At 38.8% G+C, this 19647-nt stretch overlaps 2 long non-coding RNA genes across 2 annotated transcripts; both read left to right on the forward strand.

The window, feature by feature from the left end:
• Nucleotides 1-1088: 1088 nt before the first annotated feature.
• LOC135988927 (uncharacterized) lies at nucleotides 1089-6330 on the forward strand. Its single transcript, XR_010606252.1, has 3 exons — nucleotides 1089-1173; nucleotides 2850-2890; nucleotides 6252-6330. It is a non-coding gene; the product is annotated as an uncharacterized LOC135988927 (long non-coding RNA).
• Nucleotides 6331-12148: 5818 nt separating this feature from the next.
• On the forward strand, nucleotides 12149-14698 carry LOC135988863 (uncharacterized). Its single transcript, XR_010606241.1, has 3 exons — nucleotides 12149-12218; nucleotides 13345-13495; nucleotides 14618-14698. It is a non-coding gene; the product is annotated as an uncharacterized LOC135988863 (long non-coding RNA).
• Nucleotides 14699-19647: the final 4949 nt, after the last annotated feature.

Below are 19647 nucleotides of genomic sequence, written 5' to 3' on the forward strand. Positions count from 1 at the left end.
CCCATCTGCACTGCAGATAAATGTTATTGATCTTATTAGATAAGTTTGGCTACCTTTTGTTAATATATAACGTCAAAGATAAACCAATGTGCAAGCAAAGGTCTTGAAAATTTGACACTGAAATGGAGCTATAAATGTCTTAAAATAAAAAAGTAGTATATTTGAATTACTGTAGTTGAACCAGATATAGAACCAAACCTTAAAAATAATCAAGAAAGATATCTTTGCAGGAAAAAAAAGAACTATGTAACTCTTGCTAGGGACAATGGTGAATCAAGTATTGCAGCCCTTTTGAGATATGAGTTTTTACAAAATGACACTGTCAGAAGCCTTTCAAATTTCATTTATTTTGTTGAAACCCTGAGAATTTATGATATTTTTTCCTGTACTTTAAATGCCTGTCTACAGGATCATCTAGAAAAACTGATGAAATCTCCACTTAGGATAAACAGGTAGCACAGAAAGGAAGTGGTTTCTAGAGTAAAAATGTGGAGTCGATGAGCTAGGAATATAATAGGAAAAGGCATTAAGGTTTATAGGAATGTTTAATATCAGGGTAATGGGAAATGAGTCAAGCATGCAACCAACCTAGCCAAACCCTTCACAAACAAATAAGCACTTTTGACCTTATTGCCCAAAAATAACAAGCAGAAAACAAACTGAAAAGAAATCGAAAGGGAGGTAGATTGTGGGGGAATGTGATCTGCTAAAAGAATGCCACTGAACCTTCCAAATTGCACTGTCCCAGGAAAAAAAAAAGGAGGAGAACAAGGGCACACGCACATACAGTTCGTGAAATTGAGCCAAGTAGTCCACAGTACCCAGCTGTGTGACAGGAGCTTGTGTGGCCAAAGAATCCTCTCCCTCCAAAAAGATGCCTCTTACAGCTTGACAGAGCTGTGGAATATGCATTTATGCTGCTATACACACAAATCCAGTCTTAACTATAACACGTCAGGCCCAAACTTGCCAGCTTTAGGAAATTCCAGGCTTGAGTTCGGTTGTCTATTGAACACAAATTGTCTCCACTTGTGTAGAGGTAATATAATGTAGTCTTTAATGGCATGATCTTGCATGGTTTTTCTACGGGGCTGTTGACAAGACAAGGCCCGCTCAGGAATGAGCTTGGCCTAAGCACTGAAGACCCAGGATCGCATCCTGACCAGCTGGAAGGTGAGGAATAAATGAGGGGGCTAGAGATTTTCAGGGGGTAGGTGATTTTCAGATCCATTCATACAGAGAGTTCAGTTAAGGTTGTGTGGTCAACCTTAATTCTGACTTTTCAGTCTTTCTGAATTCTGAGAACCTGATCTTGCCATCTTTTTAACACCTCTGTATTTAGAGATTTCCATGAGATAGTTTGTAAACTCCTCCATTGAATAAAGCAAACTATATACGTAATCAAAACTTCCACCTGTTGTCCTCTGAGGCAGCCACAGGTTCACCAACGTGGCTTGAAATTTTAAATGCAACATATAGACTAGTCAAGCAGCAGAGATTCTGGTCATAACAGCAAATTGTAGCACGTGCACACAGACATGGAACAGGTTTGGAGGTATTTAATTCTCAACAGCCTGGAGCCTCCAAGCTTGGCTGTGGTGGGAACTGCATTACAGTCGTCGGGCTGATTTCCTGGTTGTCCATCTTGCAACTTCTCTTTTGGCCCATGTTCTCCAATCTGTTCCAGTCCTGTCAGTTCTCAACTCCCGCGTATCACCCTAGATATGTTTCAATAGAGTCTCCTTGGGCTGAGTCCTGTGCCCATATGATAGCTCAGTCTTCACATCTCTGTTTATACTCTCAGTTTGTATTCGTGTCTGGCACGCTAGTACCCCAAAAATTCATGCAGACAGTTAGTTGCAGGTGCTGTGTTTGAGTTGAGGGCCAAATCTGGCTTTGTCTGCTCTCCAGCTTCACATGCCCCTTCTCCAAAGAGTTGTCTTCTGTCCCGGGATCCTCTAAATGTTTTCAGTACTGTGTGTAAGCTTCAGAATAAACACAAGTAACAGCTTTAACTGAAAGATGGTAGATTTATATTGGGCATAAAGGAGAAATTCTTCCCCATGAGGGTGGCGAGGCAGTGGAACAGGCTGACCAGAGAAATCGTGGATGCCCCATCCCTGGAAGTGTCCAAGACCGGTTGGACGAGGCTCTGAGCAACCGGGTCTGGGTAAAGATGGCCCTGACCATGGCAGGAGGGTTGGAACTACTTGATCTTTAAGGTCCCTTCCAACCCAAACCGTTCTATGATATACATAACAATAATAATAAAAAATAATAAACTAAGCCTCCTAATAGTGTTACCAGACCTGCCTGAAAGCATGTGTTTGGAAAATGGTTGTCAATAATTACATTCCCAGAATTTTCCTAAAAATACAGATTATATTCATTAGTTGGGCTGACCTGTTATTTCCTCTTTGTCATTCAGTAGACTTGGTTACTGCGGGGAAATAATGTAGTATATGGAATATATCACTTGTGCACCTATGAAATTACTTCTCTCCATTTTTGTAGTACAAAAATCTTGCTCTGGTAATGATGGATTTACAGTCATAGCAGTGTTTTTTTGTGTTTGGCTACACATTTTACTGAAAAGGTAACACCACTTAAATGACACAGTAGATATAGAGGAGCTCAGTTTACTGCAGAATTGAGCATCTGCCCTCAGATATCCCAGCAGGAGGGTTCAGCACAGATGCAGAACTTCAGCTACACTCAAGTGTGTGAAGTTCACTCAAGAGGGGTCATTCACATACAGATAATTTACTTAGAAATCTTCATTGATAATCTATTCTTAAGTACACTAACCTGACTTTTTTTTTCCCCCTCTTTTGTTTTTTTTTCCTCAGCTACCTTTCTGGGACTGAAGCCAGAAGTTACACACATGGAAGTATGTATTTTGTTCAAGTTTGTGTTTGTAAATACTGTACATATGTGTTTTGGTAGAGTTCATTCAGAACACTGAAGTTTACTTATCTCGAGTTCTCATGCAATAGAATAAACAAAAATGAGAAATTAAATGAAAATCTTTAATCTTTCTCATAAAAAATACCTAACCTGGAAATGGCTGCTCTAAGTAGTTACATGACACGAGAAGCCTGAAAATCGTTACAGTATAACCTTATCTTTAGGATAAGGAAATGTGATCAAAACCAAACGTGTAAGGTGTCCGCACAGGATGGTGTAAGATACTTGGGACATATTCAAAGAGGGCTTTGTAAAGCAACAAACAACAGGCTTCTCATCTGATCTGCAGGAATTAATACTGAAGAGGATAAAATTATGTCTACTCTTTTGCAATCAAACTTTATTTTGCATAGACCACCCCAGAACAGAAAATACATTTTGACATTTTGGAGCTGGAAACAGTAAGCACCAGCAGACTCTCTTGTGTTAAAGCGGAACTACAGTATTCCACATTCACAGCTGATAAAGTTGCTGGTATGTGATTAGATCAGTAGGACAAGTAACTATCAGGAGTTAGAGGTGAAAACAGCCCCCAGGGATCTGCTGTCACAGAAGAGCAATAACTGACGTGTTGCTGAAGAGGGAATCCCAGGTAACTCACTTGCCACATATTGCTTGCAGCATGTTTATTCAAAAGGAGAATTAGAAATACGGAAGAAGAGTCACAAAAGCAATATATTGAAAAGGGGAAATAAACACTGAAGAGTAATCTTGGGGGAATGTAAGGATGTGATGATGTGAAGGGGAGAAATATGGGGATATTATTTATTGTGCTTTCCAAGACTTCTCTAATGAAGAGATGAGATGCTGCAGTGCAGTATTGTCCAAGGATGGTGGCACCTGATCCCAGGAAAAAATGCAGGACTTTGCGCTTGTCGAAAGCTGGAATCCTCACACCGAACAGAGGCAGGGTGCTGCCAACCAGGCAGAAGTGTCACTTTTTCTTCTTAGTCACAGCAACGTGATTAATTTGTGAGGTCTTCAACGCTTGCTGATATGAGAAGTTAACACATCCTAGACATTTCTTGGTCTTTTTACGATGTCAGTGTAGGTTCTCTGTCTCCTGTTGACAATGACGGGGGTTTAACTGGTTCCCTGTCTGTGAAATCCCGTGGTCATGGTGGATTTTTCCCTGCAGTTGCATCTTGTTTTTCTGAGGAAGAAAAGTGAATATATGAAACTGGGGGGGTAGAAAGCAAGCAGGCTACAGCCAAAGCTCAAGGACAAATATACAATGGGTAAATTAAAACTAGCGTTGGGACGTAAGGTGGATATTTAAAATGATTGGATTTATAAAAACCAAAATTAGAAGGAAATACAATTAATGCAACCGATCAACTGTTTTTAAAGATTGTTTTCGTAGCTGAAGGGGAAGAACAGTGGCTCTTTTATTACTGCAGTCCTGGGAATGCTCTGTTCCTCTTCTGCGTGGTACCAAGTACATTTGAAGAGATGATAACAGCATGGAGCGTATCATAGCTTTACGATCACTCATCAGCTTTGGGGAGCCTGTGAAATGAAAGGCCTCCAGACCGGCCAAGGTTGAAAGGTTGAGGCTATAACCAGACTTTTTGTTCCTGAGACGACCAGAGCCATTACTGAGCAACAGACAACTGTGAATAGATGATGGGCATCTTTGCTTTGTTGCTGCTCCCTGGTTTAAGGATACTCTTGTCCTCCTTCTGCCCCTTCTACATTTGACAAGTTTGCTTTCAGCAGATATGACAGGCACTGGTGGGGGTCGCTGGCCCAATTCCACATTTCCACACTCGGCTTACTCCAAGTTCACTGGCCTGAACTAATGTCTCCAATGGAGGTCGTACTACCGAACATTATGAGTTTTTTATATATTAAACATGCGTTAGTGGTTTTACCCTGCTTATCTGACAGCTGTAGAAAACTAAAAAAAATTCAGTTTGAACTTTAAAAAGCAGGGCTTAATTTATGTCCCCTACTTTTGTTCCTCACTTTCTTTTTCATTTGCCAATTGCAAAGCTCAAGGGAGATAATAAAATGGAGGAGCCGCTACTTTATACTTCCACGTGTTTCCTAGTGCCTGTGCCTTACTGGGTGAGCTAAATCTAAAACTAGGAAAAGAGTTTTCAGATGGAAATTTGATTAAACAATGCAATCATCTGTCTCACAATCTGTTTTTTTATAAGGAAAGTATTTTTTTTTTCCAGAGGGAATTTTCTTTCAGAGGGTTTTGTATGAAAAGGCAGACGTCATGAATACTGATGGGAAGGGCTCAGTGTTTTGTTATTTCTGTATAACAAAGACAAAATGCTTTAATAAAATCAGAAAACACAGATGTTACTTTGAGTATATTTTGCATCTTCTACTTTTTTTTTTTTTAAGTTGGGAACAATCCCTCCCTCAGACTGACAATAGCAGCTCATGACAGACAAAATTAGCAGCTGGAAACTTAGCCAAAAGTTTGGGCTTTTTAGTTTGTTGTTATTGTTTGGGATTTTCTTAGTTGGTAAAAGGCACGCTTGAAGGAAGGGGCATGGATGAATTGAAAGCCCTTGTTTCTCTCAGTATAGTTTAACTGGGTTTTAGTTTTTATGAACAGTTTAAAATGGGAAAATGCACAACCCTTTGTTTAGGAATGAGCCTATTGTGTTTTCGCCTTTTTTGTGTGTGAGGACTTAAGAGGGAAGTTCATGTGGCTTGATAATATATACTTTTTATACTCATTTAAAGAGTCCATATTTTTATTTTGAAAAAATCAGCTTCTATATGTCAATGAGAAAGCAACACCTATCCATTTTTCATAAGTGATCTCTGTTTCTAGGGAGGACACAAGAGATACCTGGAGATACCTTGTGACCCAGACTCATGACTGAATAATGAGCAAAATAAATTAATTTCATGACTCTTTGCTCAGTGACTTCAAGGTGTCACAGTTGTCTTAGATTCTGTGAGTTTTACAGTGGTGACCATGGCTTCTAGAACCTTTTCAGGGTCCAGAAGAAATCTTTGGCATGACAGTGTCTCTTTTACCTTCTGTGCTCACTCCTTTATTTCCTGCCTGTAAAGCTGGACACCAGCAGGGTCACCCTTGGAGCACGTGGAGCTGGAGGGACCATGGTTGGGGATTCACCTCCAAAGCCACTTGTTTGCAGGAGCCCCATTTACCTAGGACTGGGAGACCACATCTGAGTCTGCACGAAACGATTCTGAACACAGTGACCGAGCAAATTTGCGGAACGTATGTTTCAGTGGGATTTAGTCTTGGGGAGAAATGTTATATGGTTGGTTTTCATGTGCTTTTGATACAGATCTCTGCATCGACGGGGCTGTACTTATAATAAAGGTTGCTTCAGAGTGGTCTCTAGATACTTCACCATTGAGACACGTTTCACTCTAACAAACAGCAAAATGAGGTGTTTTCTGTTCAAGAAACAATGGATTTAGAGGCAGATTTTCTGGTTTTGCCACAGGAATGTTCTCTCTCCTTCGTTCAAGCTACCTGGGAGGTTTCTAATGAAGCGCAAGTTCTCAGGATTGCTGGGGGTAAGTCATTGCCTGCCCAGCATATTTGTAAATGGAGCTTTTTCTTATGCTGTCTTCTGTTCTTTCAGGCTATAAGCTCATCAGAGAGCATACCTTTGGATTCCTACTGCATTTAAGCAATTGAGTGGAATACTGGGAAAATCCACCTGCCAACACTGAAAGATACGCCAACCCTATGATCAAAACAAGGTATTAGGATTTGGGAGATTTGGCTTCTATTTTTTGAATTGTGGGTCGTGTAGGTTAAAATGGTCCTTAAGTATATGGCAATGGAAGGGGACACCTTGTAATGATTATAGCTTTATTGCAGGAGAGTAATAACAACAGCTGAATGCATGTAAAGAAAAAATGGGAATAAGAAATAATGTTGTAATGAGAAGGGATCACAAAGTAGAAGAGGAAACACCACTGTCCTCATTCCATGTAAAAGGTAAAACCATGTCATATTCTAATGCCTAACATGTAAACATCCTTTCTTAAACATATCTTAAAGATATGTTCACTTAGATATAAATCGACAAAAATAACTGGATCTGATTTCAGTTAATGTTCCTTGAAACGGTGCGTAATCTCTAGTGTGCAACTGCTGCAATAATAGGGAATTAGGTGCAGTGGTAGAAAATATTATATCTGCTGGGTCTACCTGAACATACTATACCGAGTAAAGAACAACTCTAATAAGAAAAATATTTTCTAATCCTGGTACTAGTGACATTTCCTTATTTCAGTATAATTTCATTTTTGGCTTTATGGAAACTTGTTTCTAAACTAATCAGGTAGTGTTGTTTCACGTGTAAATATTATTATTGCCTACCTGTATTAGTGCTTCTGGTGCAGGATAATCTAGTTGATGAAATCTTTCTTTTTTTAAGGTATTAATCCAACTCACGATGTGCAATAGAGTAACGTTAGACACTCCAAATTTAACTGTGAATATGAGGGGACTAGTGAGCTGCTGTGTGGCCCATATCCATAGCTAGAAAATGGAATTTTCAAGGAATGGCCTTTTTTCCTGGGACACTGGGGGATTTGGATTATGCTTGTTCACAGAAGAGCAGAATTCAGGGGTGGTAGAGGGAGAGCAGGCGCCTTTGGTGGAAATGCAAGGTAAGGAAACCATTATTTTGCATTGGGAAACATCTTGTATGCAGAAAGTACAGTACTAGGTACTGTGAGAAACTCAGTACTTGAGGTTTCTGGCTTTTCACACAGCTCGTTTATAATAAAGACCATTCCCTATCATTTCCATGTGGAAGCATTACTTCACACTTGCAACTGCGCAAGAGCAAATGGAGCAGAAGAGCCTAATTAAAGTTACAGGGATTTCTTTATAACTGAGCAAATGTTAGTTTAATGATACAGTTACAAGTCACAAAGAAATCGAAGCAGACGCCCCAAGTTTTACACATTTTTGGCAAAGTAAATGGGAAACTATGTGCTAAAGTGAGGTCAACAGATGGAGGAAGAGAGGTACAGGAGGGGAAGAAAGCTGCACACCCATGTACAAAACCAAAAAAAGCCCCGAAACCTCCAATCAAACAAACAAAAAGTACTAAAGCGACAAACCTTGGAATAAACAGATTTTTAAACAAAGTTTGCCAAATAAGCAAACTACTTTTTTTTTTTTTTTTTCCTGAGGGCAGATGCAAAGTGCCTTTTCAGTTCATTTTGGATAAGAATAAGTGAACACATGCTGTGCTTTAATAAATCTTGGCGCAACCACAATAGGGAAGCTCAGACCTTGATGAACAATTCTGTGTTGGGGTTTGGTGATACTCACCAAGCTTCTTTGCATTCTCCCCTCTCCTTTTCTGCTTTAGGAAAAAAAAATTAAAAAATCAGTGATATGCAGAAGTCCATTTCCTCCTTCCTATACAAGGACATGACCAGGGCGGGTAAATTATCTGATAACATCTAGAGATTACCTAATATTTTGAAATCTACTATTTTGAGTGTGGGAGTGGGAGTCAGAGCTCAACAGACCAAAATCCAAACCCCCTCATGGCAAACAGCTCTGCTAACTGACCTTGGGCAAAAGTTGGTATAGTTTATATTTTCAAGATTCTTACCTAACCCTTATTAAATTCCTTCTCATGAATCCAGCTTCTAAATTTCCTTCTTAAATTCCTTCTTTGGCTGCAAAGTAGCGTGGTTTTCATAAAACCAAGGCATTGATGCAAAGCTCTGTGAATCTTTGTGTTCCCTTTTATGAAATGGGATAATACAGTCACTGGCACTTTATTCTAGTCCTCCTATTTTTGGTCGTTATTTTATTTGCTTTGACAAGGCAAAGTGATGTTTCATAATAAGTTTGCATAACCATGTAGTTCTGTCTCTGGATTTGCTATCATCTCTTCTCAACCTTCCAGCATTGTGCTATTTTTTTCTTTTTTTAATTTAGTTTTTCAAGACAGGGATCCAGACTGAAATCTTAGCTCCATCAAAACCAGTGGAACCGATCCTAGTCTTTAAGAGAATCAGGATTTTATCTCATTTTTACTTGTTTAGCATTCTTGGATAATTCATAGTAATAGTAGTTAACATGTATCATGCTCTGATCCCTGTCAGGCATTCCGAATAAAGACTTAATACATTTGGTAAACCCGAGATATGCTTATTATCAGGTAATTATAACTGTATCTAACAAGGACAGAGGGCACAGGGGAGTATTTTCCTGGCTGCAGATGTGTTGACATTGGTGAGCCTTACAACACGTCACACATTTACACAAAGCCCTGAAATTTAGTCAAATACACAGCCGGCAAATTCCTGCCAGTCCATTTTTCTGGGCTGCCATAACATTTTTGGAGAACAATTTAACACACAGAGTAGGTTTAGGGTATAAATTTCATTATGTTTCCAACAGCTGGATTTTGTACAAGTCCTGCGATACATGAATCAAAGCCATCGAGATCACAGACAGTGCAAACAGGGAATGTCTGACACACGAATCTCCCAGGTGCACTACTGTACGTTCCAGAAAAGGCTCGCAAAATTCTGGCTATTCTATATGTACTTTGCATCTTAGTGAAGATGACCTTGTAGGCAATACTGTAAGAAGAGCTGTCTTGGTTGAAAAGAAGATTTTTTTCTGAGCTAAATGTTCTGCTTTGCTGTATGGAGGTGTTCTATGGAAAATGTTCAGACACCTCTTCTTTCGGAGTGCAGGGTCGCTTGTTGGAGACGAATGCTTTGATCTATACGTAGGTGTATAAAAAGTATCGGCTACTGCAAGCGCTGTGGCACAGACAGAATTTAGTGCAAAATGGAACACATTTTTCCACCCCCAGAATCCTCGGAAAGCTCCCTGAAATTTATGTCTCTGGAAACTATTTGGTTAATATACGCTGTGAAGTTACCAATGTGAACCTGTGCCATGGAAAGTCTCATCTTCTCATTTAGTGCAGGATGGTCAACCTCCTTAATTTTGGTACTGGAGATAAAATTGCTCTTAAACCTTTGTCTCCATGTGGTACACACAGCACCTAACCATATATGTGATGTCAGGCTGAAAATAAGCATTTTCTTCGGGCAGGATAATACTAGGACCCTTCCAAAAACTGAGAGGAAAAATTACCTCTCGCTTTCTCCCTATCTTGAAGCTGACACGTATGATTTGTAAATCTTTGTGTGTGAAGTGATTATTAGGTTGTGACAGAGAAAGGGGGGAGATATGAAATAATCCGAAGGCTCTTTAGGGCTAGAAACAAAGAAATAATTTGAGACGCCTGAATTCTTTCAATTTCTTTTTAGTTGGAAAAGGTTAATAATTGTAAATTGCTCTTTGCAAGCAGAAAAATACCTCTAGTACTGTCTCGAGCACTCACATCAGACCATGTGTTTCCGAAGTGGCCCTTGCCCCTCATAAATTTCCCACTGAGATTAGTCACAAACAAGATAATTACTCATTCTAGGCCAAAAATAGATGATTTCACTGGGACTTGAAATATTTATGTTTACTTTAATTAATAGATTGAGTCAACAGAAATGAAATACTTCCTTCTCTGACTGATCTATTTATGTTAGGTGAAAAACCAAGTGCACATGCCTACCTGGACTACTTGTAACCTGCAATTCACTTTCTATATTTCGGCATTATCTGTTTAATGCAGGTAACTGCTTCTTTGGTTTTCGTTGGAAGGGTTCATTTAAGGCTAGTTTTCCTGCTGTATTTTAGACGTACTGACGTAGAGGTCGGATGTTAATTTCTACGAAGTATTGGCAAGCAATGGAGTTAAACACAAGCTTGATTTGCAAATTATGGAAAAGTAGGAAGATGTACGATCTGTTTGCCATGGTATTTGTTCAATATGCCAAATTATCTCTTAGTAAAGCCCATGTATTTCACCAAATACACCAGAATGAAGTTTCCTCTTCTAATTTGAAGACAGTGTGCCATACTGGACTTTAAAACCGTCATTGCTTCTGAAATAGTACATATTAATTCACTTAATATAGAAAAGATAGTAAAACACCATAATGAAGTAATATTGACAAAGATTGTTCAATCTGATGTGTGGTTTTCATTCACGTGTGTAGGAAGTGTGTATGTTGTGTGAATGTAACTGGGGATGTCTTGTGTCTGGATACAAATATTTAGGTAAATATTTCAACTCTTGTATGTGAAGGCACTTAAATATACTGTCACTACTGACTGAGTCAAATATCTGCTTCTCTTTCGATGTAGGAGTTTCCACTTAAATACTGACAACAAAATTAATGTATAGAATCTGAGAATGCGGGAGAAGCCAAAGCAGAGCAAATCTTGAGGGGAAATGTTGGGGAGTAGAGGTCTGGATAGACAGGGAATGTGCAAAGTGATGATAAGAAAACATACACTGTACACCTTGAGCTATTGTTATATTAAAATAACTTCTCTTTCTTAGGCTCTAGAGGAAAAATTACTCAATAAAATATATTGGCCTGTGGCCTTTTGAACCTGCCAGAAAAAAAGTTTGCTGTTGAGAATGCTTTAACTTCAGAGATCTTAGGTGAAAAATATTGTCACATTCCCTCTCTCTCTTAGTTGTAGGTTGTTTGTTTGTTGTGGGGTTTTTGTTTGTTTGTTTGTTTTTGGTTTTGTGGGGTTTTTTTCATTTTTGTTCCTCTCCCCCTGCCTCTGGCTCTATTGGGAAACTGTTCCAGTTTTACTGCTTTGTGTTCACTATGAACAAATGGACGCAGAAGGATGTTGACAGGGATCTAGATCACAGTTCTGGTGGTTACGGGGAGTAGCTCACAGTATTGTAGAAAGTCAACCAAAGCCCTGGGCTGGAAACCTGAATTTGGGAAGGAAAAATTCTAGTGCATTTTTGGACTCATGTCTGGAAACCTTCAACTTGTGATGGTGTAAGTCATGTCTAACAGGTCAGCTGTGGACATAAATCACCATTTGCCATTTTGTGTGTGTATTCAGTCTCTGGAAAAGTCTGGATCTCATGAATAGTGAAGGGAAATGTTCTTAATTTTGCTTTTAGGATATTACATTTTGAGAGATTATGATTATGCCTTTTGCCATCTACTGTGTTCCCGTGACTCAGAACTTTTTCCTTCATCTTCTAGTCATGATGCTTATTGTAACCTGCAAACTGAGGGACTTGCAGTTCTGTATCCTGCCAGCGAAGAGCAATATTGTTCTTTTGTTCTCATTTGTCTGCAGTTGAGCTGGACACAAATGGACGCAGCTTCAGCGATGGATTTAAAAAGCACTCAAGGCTGTGGTGGTGCTATTTGTAAGTTATGTTTTTATTTACATGCTCGTGGTAGTTACGTCTTGGAACACTTGTATGTCTTGCCAGAGACTCTGGTACCCGGTAGCTATTCTATCTTTACACCAAAAGTTTGCAAACTTCTGCCAAGTTGTTTCTCTTTTGTTATGAAAGAGATAAAAATAAAATGGGCTGGACCTTGATCAAGAAATGATTTTAGATACGTCTTGGCAGCAGAAGTAGACCCTCAGCAACATTTTCCATTGTACAGTCGCTCTTTTTTCTTAACTGGACAGTATGATAAATTGGTTATTTCAGGTCAGGCAGCTTACAGTGCAGAACAAAACCAATGACACCATGGAAAATAAAAAGGGTGTCGAGTGTATTGAGTTTAAATTTAAGTCTGTCTCTCGAGAAGCAGATTTTAGCAACTAAGATGGAAACACACCTCAGAGGAATATGGCTGAAGTCTAATGAACAGACATATCTTTCAAATTCATTACTAAAAGTGACTTAAATCCCTTCTTCTGGAAAATAGATGAACTAACCTGATTTTTCTTCAGCTTGCCCCCTTCATATAGTAATAACTCTACTGTGTCTGATTAACTAGTTCTTTTTTCTTTCAAACTCACCAAGTCCACATTCTATTTTTAAGAGTGTAACTTGACAGCAGTAAAAAATTAATCGCCTCTTCCTATATATCTTGATCTCAAAATAGTAGGTCTTCTGGTCTTCACCCTGCCTATACAACTCTGTACCAATATTATGAAATATTTCAGAAATACTTGTTGGGCATTTACCAGTATTTTCAGAAATATCTAAACAACTTAGGTGCTTAGATCCCATTGAATATAATAGGATTTAGGACTCAGGACTTTCTTGATAACTTCAGATATCCAAACACCTATAAACGTAGACCTGGTAGTTTTTAATGTACTAAAATCAACGAGAGCCAAGTACCCAGTATTGTAAAGTCTTTGTAAATGTGATTCTGGGCTTTTCGTTCTCTCTTTAAACTGAGAATGGGCTGTCCAATCATGATCATACATAAAAACACGTAAATAATTGGGAATGTACTGAATCAGAGTATGTAAATTCAGTTATTGAGACCTCTCCTATCAAATCAGCTCAATTACAATTTTTATTGCAGTTCTCTGAACAGTTTCCAGTAAGACAAGACTTTGGTGGTGGTGAAATGTGTAAAAGGTGCATATAAAATTCAAACGTTAGTGGATGACAGCCCCGTGGTGGTTATTAAATCCGTGCGCCATGCCGTGATAAAATAACTTCTTCCTGCCAGGGTAAGAATCAAAAAATCTTTGTCCTTTTTTCTACTCTTTATTCTGTGGCAAACTCATGTCTAATTTACTGCTCATACAGAGATTTTTTTTGTTGTTGTTGTTCTAATTGAATAAGAGAGTTTTAGACAATTTCCCGGAGTTATGAGTTAGAGTGACCATCTGTGGGGCTAAAAGAGTCATTAACTTTCCATGGTCATTTCCACCCATTGTCCTCCTTTGACATGACCCATAAGGATTCCAGTGAGCAACCAAATGTAACGATGGGTTAGTTTTTTGTGTCAGGCCAACACCTGTCCATTAGGAAGAAAATGGAGGCTTTCAACTTCTTTTTCAAGTAGATCAGTGGAGGACTGTCAGTTGGGAACAACATTTGGTCACCAACAATCTGGTGCAGGCTGCTTCAAATCCGTGACCTAAAACTGGAAGACGGTGTCACCTCATCAACCCGCTTCTTCAGGGAAAATGGTTTAGGCTACAACATATTTTTTTCCATTGGATCATGAAATATTATATATATAATAACACTTGTATAACTTTAAGCTTAGCTATAGTTTTAATGGTCTTTTTCTACAGAATTCTCACCTACACATAACTGAGCTTTTTTTATTGAGTGCATATATCTGGTGTGGAATTGGGGTGTCATCAAGCATAATATGGATCAAAATTAATATTTCACTACAGAGAGAGTCTAGCTCCTGAATTATTAGTCGACTTCATAATTAGCTGTCAAAGTAAAAGAGCAAGACAAATTTGTATGTTTTACACTTGTGTTTCTAATTAATAAGTAATTTATTTTTCTGCTCATGGATCAGACAAATACTTTGCATTCAGTGCCTGTATTGCTGATCTTTCCTCAGGAGTTAGTGTCACTTCTGAATTTCAGCTTTATTAATGAGTTCTTCTTACTAATTAATCCTTCTGTGTATTTTACTTGATTGTTCAGATCTTTACTTTTGTCTAAAAATGTTGTTCATTGTCCTGTGTTTATAGGAGCTATATTCTACCCCTGCAACATCTGCATTTCAGGAACAGGATTTCCTGTTCTTTCTGGTGTATAATTTCCAAAGTGGGCTTGAAATAAGGAAAATACAATTGTCTTTTTTTTTTTTTTTCCCCCTACAGCACCTACATGATTACAAGTGCTCTATGGACCTGATACAAAGCCTTTTTCCCTGCTTGAATGAATTTTTAGGATCTTTAAGAGTGATTTAGCAAGTGGAGAAAAAAAATAGCAGGGTAAACATGGAGATGAAATACTTCGTAGCAATTATTTCCTTTGATTAATTCGTTCAGATACACACACAGATACAACAGAAAGATTTTCTTGCAGCAATAATTATTATTACTCAACAACTCTTATAAATATTGTGGAAATAGTGATTGAAGTAAGAAAAAGGCGGTGGCTTTTTGGGACAGTAGAAAAAAGTAGAAAGAAAATGTAACCCTAATTTATCAAATTGTTTTTGTATGTGCTTGTTTTTAAGGTGAATGACTAATTTAATGAACTTTTTACACTCTGAGACTTTCAGAAAGTCAGACCTCTGTTAAAGAGTCTTGATGAAAATGTGATTCCTTGTACTAAGGTTGAGAGAGGAATAAGGTACTATAGTTCATTTTTATCACCTCCTGTACACAGAAAAAAGAGAAGTTACAATTGAAGCGGAACGGTTTTCTATCAATTTGCAACTGATCTGGGTTTCTGGAGGTCTCTCATGATAGCCTGTCTGTCTCCCATGTTAAACTAACATGAAAATGATGCTTTTTGAAAGCTCAGTTTCTCTAAGAGGCTGCTGTAATTTTGTAAAAACTGCTTTGAAAGCTTTTCTGGCTGAGGTTGGAAGAAATCAAACTTAGAAATTCAGATGAAATGAAACTGAGATTTGATTAACCTTTTTTTGGGGTTTGGAACCAAAAGCAAATGGCCATGTTTTAACACTTTTCTCCCTTGTTCCAGCTGTAACTTGTGGTAATTTGTTTCTGAACTGGCTGATTTACTGTGGTGCAAAATATTTGACCCTTAAAGCCAGTGTAAGATGGACAGTGGAAAGCTTGTGAATTTTCCAGTGTCTTCAGCCTTCTGTTGTTACAAGGCATCATTTTTCATTTTATTTTATTAATGCTTGCTTTCTTTTGGCAAACAGCTTTGCATTTCCTTCTCTTTTGTAGAAGCTGTGGCCACATAAGTTATCAGCTATAAAAAGGCAAGAGCAGGAAAGCTTGTCCTTGACATACCCAGTGGAATAAAGAAAAAAAAAATAAAAAAGGCAAACCATTTCCTATTGCTTTGTTCTGTTGGTAATTGCTGTAGGAGGTTGCCAGAAGGAACAGTGTCTGTCTTCAGGTCAGGATGGTAAACTGCGGTGTCCTGCCATGCTACAGAAAATACAGTTTTTGTTTCCTGCACAGTGAGACTGAGCAGAATGTGACTTGTAACAGGTAACCTTGTGAGCGGGGTTAACTGCAGAAGGGGATGCGAGGTCTGTGCCAAAAGTGGGTGAGAGCAGCGGGATGAAGAGGAGCCCACTCTGTTCCAAAGAAGCTCCGTGGCTTGTAGGACTATTTCACAATTGAAAGATTCGCAATTTAAAGCGTTTGGCCCACCCATCCTCTTCAATGCTTTGGGTGCAAACTTATAGTCCTTTCTTGTTTGTCATGACTGTGACTCACAGCATTATAGAATCATAGAATTATAGAACATTTCTTCTTAGAAACACTTCTGCCCTTGATCATCTACAGATAGTACAAAACTAGTAGGTCTGAGCTTTTTGGCTAGTGTCTACAGTAGTTAAAACTTGATCAGACATATTTAATTCTCCCCCCTTTTTCCTACTCTGTGAAACATAGAGAACTGACATTTAGCTATGAATAAAATGCTTTGTTAATTATGCACAGCAATACTTTGTTTTTACAATTTTCGGTGCAGCATTGCAGTACTTCAGAACGCAGGGGCAGGATTTCTTTGTGCTGACTGCAATTAAAAATAGAGCAAAAAGATGGTCTCTGCTCTAAAGACTCTCCAGCCTGGCCAGTGGATGACCACGAGCTGTTGCAGAACCAGAGAATAATTTATTTTAAGATGAATTTATGAAATTTCCACCTATTTTCTCTCTTCTGGGGATCTGACAGCTAGCTGCCTGTTGGGTTTGGATTTGAACACTTGAAGGCTTTATGAATGATTCCTTTGCAGGGCTCATAACAACCCTTCAGAATATCTGTCGGGTTGTTCAGAAGGGATTTCTGCTGCTTAATTTTCATCTGAATGCCCTCTCCTACTTCTCCAAGACATTGGCCTGTTTATCCTTGAGTGCAAGGTAGCTTTTAAATGTGTTTTAGAATAAGAGATGCTTTCAAGGGTTAGGAAGAAAACTTTCTTCCTATCTATCATTAAATTAATTTTATCTTTATGGAGAATTCTTTTGAATAAGGGTGCTAAAATAGAATTATGCGAGGGGTCTCATGGCCACTGCTTTCCTTAAATTACACTCGAACCTTTGGGATTAGCCGGGAAATCTATTTCATCAAAAATTCCCATGCTTGGTGAAATTTTCTGAACTACAGATTTGTAATACGTGTCAAATCAAAACAGATAATCTGTACAAGTGTTACTACTGGAAGTTAAGAATAACTAATATTCATATCAAGAGGGACATTTGGGTGACCCGCCTCACAAGAGTGGCGGCATGGGCAAGGGTCACAAATCTCTGCCGTAATCACCAGCTCTGCAAACTGTCCAGCCCGAAGAACAGGAAAACTGGCTGATTGTGGCTGATTCTGCTTTCAGCTCAGCTGGAACTTCGACAGACCTCAGGGACAACAGGATCATGCCGCATACACCAGGAAGGCACAAAGCAAAAGAAGTTTACGTTAATGCTTGGGTGATAATATTAGTAAACTCTGGTGGGTTAAAGCGAGAGGGACTGGGGAGGGGAGATAGTGATCTTCTCTCCCGTCTGGTTTATACAAGCACTTCCTTCTGTGCTTCCCCACTTTCTTGGCTGGTGGACTCAAGGCACTTTGAGTCTTCTTTCATCACTGCTAAGGAGGAAATTGCTTTCTATTCTTCCACCACTTACATTGGATTTACACTTGGGATAAAAAGTATCCAGCTAATATCCTATGGTTAATTAGCACTGTGTTGTTAAGAAAAAATTTGAACATGTTGGGTTACATTTTTTCCCTTTGAAGGCAGAAGAACCAACCTGGGGACTCACTGCATTAAAAAGTGTAGTCTTATGGCTGCTCTGTTGGGTTCCAGGACCTGAGCAGCAGCAAACTCCAGAGCCCCACGTCCTTTTCCATGTGCTTGACAATGCAGACCAAGATGTCTACAATGAATGGTGTAACTTTCCGTACTGTTTTGGAAGGATAATGTCATTTTCATATGCCGTCCATCCCTAAAAGAAAGCTATGCTTGCTGGTTTTATGTATACTCTTTGTCTTGTGGCTTCCTACCAGCACAGAGAAAGCTGAAGAGTTGGTCATTTTCATGTGTTGTTAGCGGGGTATGAGACAGAGGGACAGGGACAGACGGTGTTGGGATGAAACAGTGGTCCCTCTACACACTCATCAGTAGCAAGTGATAGGACGAGAGGAAATGGCCTCAAGTTGATGGATGTTTAGATTGGATATTAGGAAACATTTATGCACGGAAAGGGTTGTGAAGCACTGGAACAGGCTGCCCAGGGCAGTGGTGGAGTCACCATCCCTGGAGGGGTTTAACAGATGTGGAGATGAGGTTCTTAGGGACATGGATTAGCGCCAAAGTTAGATTATGGTTGGACTTGGTGATCTTGAGGGTCTCTTCCACTAAAATGATTCTATGATTCTGTGTCCTCCTATGGCAGTAACAACCGAGTTGGCTTGTTGGGGCTGTGTTATGGTAGAGCCACAGCCACTCTGGTATTTCCTACCCCGTCTTACATCTAATAATTGCAAAAATAGTACCAGCAGTGTTAGTATTAACCTATTCATAATATTAATAATCATGAGAGCTAAATAATTAAAATACTACCAATCCAGAAAATGGAGTACTTTTAATATTGTGCTGCTTTCAGTTAGTTGATACAGTGTTTGAAATTTTGAAATATTTTGAGGCTTCTGCTGGGTGTTTAGAGTAAATTAGTACTTGAATAATGGGTTTTCTACTAGCTTTAGAAATAATGAAGTTGATATGTAGGCTGCCTTTCTCTTGACATGCAGCTGCCAATCAGTAAGTATTCGTGAATCTCTTTTGGGCGCCTGCTGTTACAACTTGATATGTGTGAAATAAACTGGGGAAAAGAGCATTCTTACTGCAGGTGTCCATTTTGATTATGCAATGATCAAATTTTTAAAGGGAGCAAAGAAACAAGAAAGTAGTTTTCATTTTTCTTTTTCCTTCTATCCTTACAGATGGTGTTCTGGTTAAAAGAGCTTAAGGTATCTCTATTTTAGTTCAGAAATGAGGAGAAAGATCTAGAGGTTTGGATGAGTGTATTGGCTCTGAGTTTAAATTTGAGCTTAACTTTAAGGGGGGCAACAGTCACAACCATGTCAGTAGGTTACTCTTGTACCTGTACTTAAGCACAACTCAATTTGAATGTTGAGGCTGAGATCTTACATATTAGAAGAGAAACAGGAATTTCCTGGCTGAGGTCCTGCAAATTCAACCTAAAATCCTGCCCTGTTTCTTTTTAATAACCCGTACAATTACAGATTTTTCAGTCCATTATATATTTATTTTATTTTGCTGGCCATGTTTTACTGATGTGACGTCTGAGGCTGAATTCCTAAAGAAATAAAATTCTGTTTGCAATGTGTGTTGCTGTTAATTTAAGCTCTCTGATCTGTGGGTGTTTTAATACTACAAGTATGGCATCCCTGTGGGTCTGCAGTGGCTACCCTGGGCTGGATCAAGTCTCTTTTTTTCTTCCCTTTTACAATGGGTGAGATGTGTTTAATTTATTGTAGGAAACTCTTAAAGATGCAAGATCCTTTTTAGAGGCTTCTACAATAGCCGTGAAGCACTTATTTAATCCCATTGAATGGAGGCTAGATTTACTAGCTGGGCTAGACATGATTTTTGTTCAGGAGTCATCTTGGAGTACATCGAAGTTTAAAGATCTTTGCAGAAAACCTAAGGAGAAACAATAGGAGTAAATTTTAAAAGGAAC

Source organism: Caloenas nicobarica, chromosome 5, assembly GCF_036013445.1.
Source record: "Caloenas nicobarica isolate bCalNic1 chromosome 5, bCalNic1.hap1, whole genome shotgun sequence".
In the NCBI taxonomy this organism is placed as follows: domain Eukaryota; kingdom Metazoa; phylum Chordata; class Aves; order Columbiformes; family Columbidae; genus Caloenas; species Caloenas nicobarica.